This window comes from Pelobates fuscus, chromosome 3 (genome assembly GCF_036172605.1).
Source record: "Pelobates fuscus isolate aPelFus1 chromosome 3, aPelFus1.pri, whole genome shotgun sequence".
NCBI classification, from domain to species: Eukaryota; Metazoa; Chordata; class Amphibia; order Anura; family Pelobatidae; genus Pelobates; species Pelobates fuscus.
In genome coordinates, this window is record NC_086319.1 from 275,916,783 (window position 1) to 275,927,111 (window position 10,329).

The window sequence follows — 10,329 nt, forward strand, 5'->3', positions numbered from 1 at the left end:
GAGGGGGGGAGAAAGAAACTGACAGGGAGGGGGGAGAAAGAAACTGACAGGGAGGGGAATTGACGGGGGGAATGAGAGTAACAAGGGAGGGGGGAGAAGAGAGTGAAAAGGGAGGGGGAGAGATTGACATCCATCACACACACACACACGCACAATCACACACAATGCACCCCTTACACACAAAGACAATGCACCCCTTGCACACAGAAAAACACACAATGCAACCCTTACACACAATGCATCCCTTACACACACAGAAACACACAATGCATTCCTTACACACACTCAAAGCACCCCTTACAGACTCACACCTTGCAGCCCTTACACATACAAACACATATTCACACAATGTATTCCTTACACACAAATCAGGACATCCCCTACACACTTCACCCCCTGTGAACAAACTTATTGGTGGAACATGAAGGTGGACCCTGGGACCCAGACCTTGAGCTGTGTAAAGGGCCCCAAAAAATGGAGCTGCTTCCTGTTCTCCTAGAACATTGATTTTTGTGACCACAGTTACAAACAGCCTCCAGAGATCCTGTTCTACACCAAACCAGTGGAGCCAGACTGCAGCTAGAGCCCATCATCATCCTCATCTGGTTGTAAGTAGGCAATCTAGTATATTATTCGTGGCACTAATCTCTAATTTACCTCACATTAAAGAAACACTATAGTCCCCAGAACCACTGCAGCTTAACCCCTTAACGCCGTTACGGCGTTCCATGCCGTCGCGCTTTAAATGGGCTTTAAAGCCGTTGCGGCGGCATGGAACGCCGTAACGGTTTAAGCCCCCAGGAGCCAGCAACTACTCACCTCCGCCGCGATCCTCTTCTGGGGGGCTGCCTGAGAGCCCAGGCAGCCCCCCTCCGGCAAATGAGGCCCCCGGGGGCCATGTGATCGCTCTCAAAGAGCGATCACATGGCCCCCTATAGCTGGCTATGGATCTGCCAGCAGGGGGACTGTTTGAAATATCAGACAGTCCCCCTGCTGGTAGGAGGTGTAAAAAAAGTAAAATAAACATGTTTAAAAATAAATTAAATATATTTTAATATATATATATAATATGTATATATATTATATATATAATATATATACATATTATATATATGTAACGTCATGCAACGTGTATTTTAATATTAATATAAGTATATAAATTAATATTAAAATACACTTAGAATGACGTTACATATATATAATATGTATATATATTATATATATAATAGATGTACATATATATATTATATATAAATACGTATAATTAAAATAATAAATAAAATAATAAAATAAATAAATAAAATATTGAAACAAAATTTAATATAAATTATATATGCATATGTAATTTCATTCTAACTGTATTTTGTTATTAATATATATATATCGGTAACAAAATACACTTAGAATGACATTCTAAATATATCTATCGTTGTATAAAATACAAATAACCGCAAATATATATATATATATATATATATATATATATAAATACATAGAATTAAAGAAAAGATTACATTAGTATACAAGTAGAATTTAAATACCTATAAATGCATATATATTAAAATTCTACGTGTATATTTAAATAATCTTTTAACGTAATTATGTGATTTGATTAATTAAAATTTGATTGACATGCCTGACAACACAGGGAGAAAGTGCAGAGAATTTAATTCGCAAGCACTATATTTGACCCTGTAACTCTCCAAGACACCATAAAACCTGTACATAGGGGGTACTGTTTTACTCGGGAGACTTCACTGAACTCAAATATTAGTGTTTCAAACTGGTAAATTGTATTACAACAATGATATTTTAAGTAAAAGTGACGTTTTTCACATTTTTTACAAGCGAACGGCACTTTTATGGTCTATATTATTGTTGTAATATGTTTTACGGTTTTAAAACACTAATATTTGTGTTTAGTGAAGTCTCCCGAGAATAACAGTACCCCCCATGTACAGGTTTTATGGTGTTTTGGAAAGTTAGAAAGTCACATATAAGGCTTGCATTTCATTTTTTTTCACATTGAAATTTGCCAGATTGGTTATGTTGCCTTTGAGAGCGTATGGTAGCCCAGGAATGAGAATTACCCCCATGATGGCATACCATTTGCAAAAGTAGACAACCCGAGGTATTGCAAGTGGGGTATGTCCAGTCTTTCTTAGTAGCCACTTAGTCACAAACACTGGCCAAATATTAGTTTTTTGCTTTTTTCACACAAAAACAAATATGAACGCTAATTTTGGCCAGTGTTTGTGACTAAGTGGCTACTAAAAAAGACTAAACATACCCCACTTTCAATACCTTGGCTTGTCTAATTTTTCAAATGGTATGCCATTATGGGGGTAATTCTCTTTCCTGGGCTACCACACCGTCTCAAAGGTAACATTACTAATCTGGAAAATTTCAATTTGAAAATGGAACGTTCTATATTTGACCCTGTAACTTTCCAAAACACCATAAAACCTGTTAATGTGGGGTACTGTTGTACTCGTGAGACATCGCTGATTACAAATATGTGCATTTTTGTGCAGTAACACCTAACAGTATTATGACATTCACAGCTAAAATGGCAGACGGAAATACAAATTTTAAAAAAAATCTTATTTTCTCACCTTTTTTTTTTATTTTATTCATAATAAATTATGTTCCATATATGAATAGTTAATTATAGATTAAAGCCCTGTTTCTCCTGAACAAAATGATATATAATAAGTGTGGGTGCATATAATTTGAAAGAGGGGAACTACGGTTGAACAGACATATAGCGCAAATTCCAGTTTTTGTTTACATTTTGTTTTGATCAGAATGTGCACTATTGACTCCGTCCTGAAGGGGTTAATATAGTGGTTCTGGTGTCTATAACCTGTCCCTGCAGGCCTTTTAATGTAAACACGGCAGCACTGCAGCACTAGCGTTAGTTAGCATAGCAGGTCATATGGGTGGGGCATTGTGATGTCACGGGGGGGGGCAAACTTTACTTTTGCCTAGGACGGCAAAAATCCTTGCACCGGCCCTGCCCCTGCAACTCCATTCGTGATTCAGTGTTTGACTTGGCAGCTTACCCGCTCTCACTGCCAGGTCTCCTCTCTCTCCCTGCGATAAGTGATCAGTAGACAGTGCTATGTGTGAGGATGGGAGGATCAGGAAGTGATATCACACCCCCTGCTCCCCTCTCACACAGAGCACTCACAGCATGGATGGAGGGTGAGAACAGGAGCAGCCGCATCAGATCCTCCCAAGCTGGAAGGAGGAAGAAAAAACAGTCTGGTGCAGGTAACAGGCTTGGGGTAAACAGGGCAGATAAACATGTGGGATGAAGGGTGAGACAGGGCAGAGGCACACAGGGGTTTGTAGAGATGTGGTCAGAAACCTCAGTTGTTTGTTGTTGTTTTTTATTTGTTTTTCTATCTTAATGGTTTCGTCTTTTTGTTTTTTGTTGTGTGTGTTTTTATTATTAATTGGGAACCCATGCATTTTCCACTTATAGCGGATTTTTAAAATGTATTTATTAGTTTAACTAAGGTGTCATTAGCTGTTTTTGATTGCTTGCCTGCTTACAGAATTTATATTCCGTACAGACCCTTATATATTACTGATTTTGCTGTTTAAGTGTGTGCCCTATGCTTATGAATCTAAGTGTTAAATGTTTTAAATAATAATGGGGTGGGTTAAAAATTTAAAGGGAAACTATAGTGGCAGGAAAACAAAGTTGTATTCCTGGCACTATAGCTTCCTAAAGTGCTGCGGGCCCCTCCCCACCTCCACCTAACTCCCCCTGTAGTGCCGAAGGGGTTTCCTGATTCCAGTGCCTATGTCCCTCGGCGCTGTTTCAAGCTCCACTCCGGAGGCCTATGGCGCATGTGCAGCAATGGCTGCGCTCGCATTAGTATTTTCCCTATAGAAAAGCATGTATCGTGCTTTTCTATGAGGTTTTACATGACGCTGGATGTCCTCATGCATAGCGTGAAGAAGTCCAGCATCAGGCGACCAAAAGTCGCCCAACAACACAGAAGTCCCTCTAGTGGCCGTCTGGTAGACAGACACTACAGGTGGAGATAACTCCCAAAGGTAATTATTCTTAAATACTGCAATAAATACCCTTGCAGGGTTAAAGGGACACTATAGCCACCTGAACAACTTTAGCTTAATTAAGCAGTTTTGGTGTATAGAACATGCCCCCTGCAGCCTCACTGCTCAATCCTCTGCCATTTAGGAGTTAAATCCTTTTGTTTATGAACCCTAGTCACACCTCCATGCATGTGACTTGCACAGCCTTCCATAAACACTTCCTGTAAAGAGAGCCCTATTTAGGCTTTTTTTATTTCAAGTTCTATGGAATTAAGATTTTCTTATCCCCTGCTACCCTGCTATGTTAATAGTTTGCTAGACCCTGCAAGAGCCTCGCCTCCTGTCATGTGGTAAAATTATTTAAGGTAAATTACATTTGTTTGAAAGTGAAACCAGTTTTTTTTTTCATGCAGGCTCTGTCAATCATAGCCAGGGGAGGTGTGGCTAGGGCTGCATAAACAGAAACAAAGTGATTTAACTCCTAAATGACAGTGAATTGAGCAGTGAAATTGCAGGGGAATGATCTATACACTAAAACTGCTTTATTTAGCTAAAGTAATTTAGGTGGCTATAGTGTTCCTTTAAGGGATCTGGGACAGTGCACCCAGACCACTTAATAAGCTGAAGTGGTCTGGGTGCCTATAGTGTCCCCAAGATGTGAGATGGAAGACAAATGTGGGTTATTTGGGAAGGAGATGTGTGAGGTACAGCACATGCACAACTGAGTGTGTTTGTGAGGGGGACAGAAAGTGGTCAGATGGGTGACAAGTGGTGTTAGAGAGTAACAGAGGAGGCAAGGAGTGACACATAAAAGAGGAAGTTAATGGGAAGACACACATACAGATTGGTGAAGATCGAGAGAGACATAAACTCCGAAGAAGATTGAGAGTCAAAAAACACTTGCAGCATATCAATATACCTCATTACACACATGCTGACACTGATTTCAGATGTACTCCTCATTCACATACACACTGATACAAGTTTCAAATACACCTCTCATTCACACACTCTGACACAGATTTTAGATACACCTCTCATTCACACACTCTGACACAGACTTTAGGTTCCACCTCTCATTCACACACTCTGACACAGATTTTAGATTCACCCCTCATTCATGCGCTTACACTCTGCACACATACAAATTACACTCCAGCATTCACATACACACTGCTCAAACATACTGCATTCACGTGCTGACAATCCATATAAATGTCTCCTTGCGTTCATACGCAGACTTTCCACACAAATACACACTGGCATTCATACACCAACACTCCCCTGTGTTCACACTATAGTTTTGAAAGCATTTTTTCAGTTGCCAGCCCACCGTCAGAGAAGTAAAGGGTGTTTTTACTTACCATTATTCCAGTGCCGCGCCAATTTCGTTGCAGCTGGTTCCATCCAAATTTGATGATATCAGCCAATCCAATGCTTTCCTACAGGAAAGCACTGAGAGGCTATTGTGCATGCACAGCAAAACACCACGCTGCACTAATCCACATCTCCTCATAGAGTTGCATTGAATAAATGAAACTATGGGAAGTGTTCAAGTCTACATGCAGGGCATGGAGACGTTGAACATCAGTGCCTCCCACTAAAGGTGTTCCTAGGCAGTAATGTAAACACTGCCTTTTCTCTAAAATTACATTAAAGAGCCTGCAAGGATTGGCTGTGGACACCAGAACAACTACATTAAGCTGTAGTTGTTCTGGTTACTATAGTGTCCCTTTTAATAATTAATATTTGGTCTTTGAAGGGCCCATGATATAATTTTGCCCAGGGGCCCAGAAGGCTGTCAGTCCGTCCCTGAGTGCCCCTTCCCGCGGGGCTGAAGGGGTTAAAACCACTTCCTGAATCCAGCGCTGATGTCCCTTGGCGATGGGTCAGACTCCGCTCATGCTCCTCCCCCACCGACGTCAGCCGGCAGGGGAGACCTAATGCGCATTAGTCTTTCCTATGGGGCAAATCGAACGCTTGAGGTCCGTGAGGACGTCCAGCGTCAGATAACGGACCAAAACTCGGTTTGGATTCGGGAAGCCCTCTAGTGGTTGTCTGGTAGACAGCCACAGAGGGCAGACTTGGAGCTGCATTGTAAACATTTCAGTTTCTCTGGAACTGCAATGTTTAACATTGCAGTACTAAGTGCAAAAGGGTCACAGCACCCAGACCACTTAAATTATCTGAAGTGGTCTGGGTGCTTACAGTGTTCCTTCAATCCCAGTAACTGGAGAACTTATCTTGCTTTCTTTGGCTGATGAGCATGGAAGTCCTTTCAGTAATAGTGTGGATTATGGTTCCCTGAAGTATATGGGGGAATTTGATGGAGAAGTATGTTCCTACTCTGGGAGTGGAGAAGTCAGATCAAGCCAGAGAGGTTCACTACACAGGTAATCAAATAGAAGGAGCTCTCTCACAGTTAGCAACAAAGTAGCAAATATCAAAGTGGAAATTGATTGAGTACCTGAGATCAACTGCAGCTTCCTTTTAACATAGGTATTGATGACATCAGAAACATAGGTGTGGCCTGATCTGTAATTAATGATATTGGGAATCATGACACTGATATACAAACATACCCCACCACTCTTCTCCTTCCTAAATAACTTGTACCCATTCTGCCCAGTCATGTGTCTCATCCCAATATATTTCTGTTATGCCTATTGGGCGGGTGAGGGGGAGAAATGCCACACTCGCTCATGTAGTTTCTTGTCTCTGGTGTAGTAGGTGGCTTTTGATTTTTCTTTGGCAAAATCAAGGAAAAGAGCTCCAGTTAGGTCACCTTGTTCCATGTCAATTTGGATATCCTTGTAAACTTTTATGAGGGCAGTTGTAGTTGAGTGATTTGGACTAAAGCCTGATTGCTCAGGGGTTAGATAGTTTGATTGTTGATAATACTCACATAGTTGCATGTGAACACATTTTTCCAAGATTTTTGACAATACAGGGAGCAATGATATCAGTTGGTAGTCAGATACGAAGTGTTATGGGCATATAAGGTCGCGGTGCTGCGGTTTTAGAAGTGTAACGGATCGACAGGCACCCCGACTGGGTACCTCCGTTGAAGGATGCTCCTAGCGCTTCCTGAGGACTCCAAGCACTGCAGCAGACACCACAACCACCGAACCGGAGAAGCATTTGAATGCTGTAAACAGCTGAACAGGAAAAGCATACAATCAGCTTACACTCCTGGCAATCAGCATACAATCCAATTCCCCCAATAACGAGGCGACACTTCGTTTTGAGGTCAAGCAGAACTGGCTGTACTGGCACATACAGCCTCTTTTATTCACAATCCACAAACATAGTACTGCCCACAGGATTTTGAAATACAACCAATCAATCCGTACAATACACACAGACAATCCCACACAAAATCCTCCCCTCTGCCTGTGACATGATTACTGAACACAATGGGTAATATAATTATCACAGGCAGAGAAATACAGTTTTATAAAACATATCACAGGGACCCCAAAACATGCAATAACCCCATATATATATCCTCGGAACCGGGGGATCTGGGTGAACCACATATCCAAAATTCGCCCAGATCCGTTCAGTAGTTTGGAAGATACAGTTTAATGCAGATTCCGCAGAACATATACAGGCTATATGAAAAATAATTACTGTATAATGTGTCCCCTGTTGTATAGTTTAAAACTACTGCACAATGTATTTGTGCACCAAATACCGGCGAGATGGCACCGTGTAGAAAAGTCCAAACAGTGTCTGTGAGTTAAAATGTCTGCCATCCATTGTTCTCACCATGTGCTTCATCCATTGTTCTCACCAGGGCCGTTTGAAGGAATTTGGGGGCCCCAAGCAAAACGGACATGGAGGCCCCCCCAAACTCCAACCCCCCCCACCCCCCACATGCACGCAAGGCCTACAGGGTGCCTGCACCCGGGTCCTTCCCCCCCTCCCACCGAGTCCGCCCACAGGGATGCAGTGTCTGCAGGGCCGGTGCAAGGATTTTTGCCGCCCTAGGCAAAAGTAAAGTTTGCCGCCCCCCATGTGACATCACAGTGCCCCACCCATATGATCTGCCATGTTAACTAACATGTTAACTAACACAGTGCTGCAGTGTTTACAATAAAAGGCCTGCAGGGACAGGCTATAGACACCAGAACCACTACATTAAGCTGCAGTGGTTCTGGGGAATATAGTGTCCCTTTAATGTGAGGTAAATTAGAGATTAGTGCCACGAATAATATAGTAGATTGCCTACTTACAACCAGATGAGGATGATGATGGGCTTCAGCTGCCGTCTGGCTCCACTGGTCTGGTGTAGAACAGGCTCTCTGGAGGCGGTTTGTAACTGTGGTCACAAAAAATCAATGTTCTGGGAGAACGGGAAGCAGCTCCATTTTTTGAGGGCCATTTACACAGCTCAAGGTCTGGGTCCCAGGGTCCACCTTCATGTTCCACCAATGAGTTTGTTCACAGGGGTGTGTGTGTGTGGGGGGGGATGTCCTGATGTGTGTAAGGAATGCATTGTGTGAATCTGTGTTTGTATGTGTAAGGGCTGCAAGGTGAGTTTGTGTATGTATGGGATGCAGTGTGTGTGTCTGTAAGGCAGTGTTTCCCAACCCAGTCCTCAATGCACACCTACCAGTCCAGGATTTAAGGATTACCCAGTTTTGTCTAAGGTGTTTTTAGAAAAAAAAAGAAAAAACACCTTAGACACAACTGGGTCACCCCTAAATCCTGGACTGGTAGGTGTGCCTTGAGGACTGGGTTGGGAAACACTGCTGTAAGGGATGCACTGAGTGTGTGGAAGGGGTGCATTGTGTGTTGCTGTGTGTAAGGGATGCATTGCTTGTGTATGTGTGTCTGTGTGTAATGCATTGTGTGTTTTTCTGTGTGCAAGGGGTGCATTGTGTGTGTGTGTGTGTGTGATGGATGTCAATCTCTCCCCCTACCCCCGTCAATTTCCTTCTTCTCCCCCCCTCTCCAATTTCCTTCTTCTCCCCCTCCCTCTCATTGCCTTCTCCCCCCCTCCAATTTCCTTCTTCTCCCCCTCCCTCTCATTTCCTTCCTTCTCCCCCCTCCAATTTCCTTCCTCCCCCCTCCAATTTCCTTCCTCCCCCCTCCAATTTCCTTCCTCTCCCCCTTCCAATTTCCTTCCTCTCCCCCTTCCAATTTCCTTCCTCTCCCCCTCCAATTTCCTTCCTCTCCCCCCTCAAATTTACTTCCTCTCCCCCTGCCTCAAATTTCCTTCCTCTCCCCCTGCCTCAAATTTCCTTCCTCTCCCCCTCAAATTTCCTCCCTTCCTCTCCCCCTCCCTCAAATTTCCTCCCTTCAATTTCCTCCCTTCCTCTCCCCCCCTCAAATTCCTACCTCTCCCTCCCCTCCCTCAAATTTCCTTCCTCTCCCCCCCTTCAAATTTCATCCCTTCCTCTCCCCCCCAAATGTCCTTCCTCTCCCCCTTCAAATTCCCTCCCTTCCTCTCCCCCCCCCCCAAATTTCCTTCCTCTCCCCCCTTCACATTTCCTCCCTTCCTCTCCCCCCCCACTCCCTCAAATTTCCTCCCTCCCTCTCCCCCCCACCCACTCAAATTTCCTTCCTCCCCCTCCCCCCCACCCACTCAAATTTCCTCCCTCCCCCTCCCCCCCACCCACTCAAATTTCCTCCCTCCCCCCACTCCCTCAAATTTCCTCCCTCCCCCCCTCCCCCCTCAAATTTCCTCCCTACCCCCCTCCCCCCTCAAATTTCCTCCCTCCCCCCCTCCCCCCTCAAATTTCCTCCCTCCCCCCCTCCCCCCTCAAATTTCCTCCCTCCCCCCCCAAATTTCCTCCCTCCCTCTCCCCCACCCCCACTCACTGAAATGTCCTCCCTGACACCAGGCAGGCGCGCAAGGGAGCACTCCCTTCCGGCTCCGGCATCAGTACGGTGCACGTCATCTTCCGGCTCCGGCATCAGTACGGTGCGCGAGGGAGCTGAAGAGGAAGCACTCAGAGGAGAGTGCTCCCTCGCGCGCCTGCCGGGTGTCAGCAGGGCCAGCCTCTGGGGGGCCCTGAGGTGACCGGCTGCTGGGCCCCCCAGGAGAAGAGGCTGGCCCAGTGGGTACATACCGGGGTCGCAGGGCCCCCTGCGACCCGGTATGTACCCACTGAATGTGGGGTCCGGACGACCTGCGGCTCTGCTTGGGGCCCCGGGCCAGCTCGGGGCCCCAAGCAGTTGCTTGGTTTGCCTGTCCGGTAGCGACGGGCCTGGTTCTCACCATGTGCCTCTGATACATGAAATGGTGGC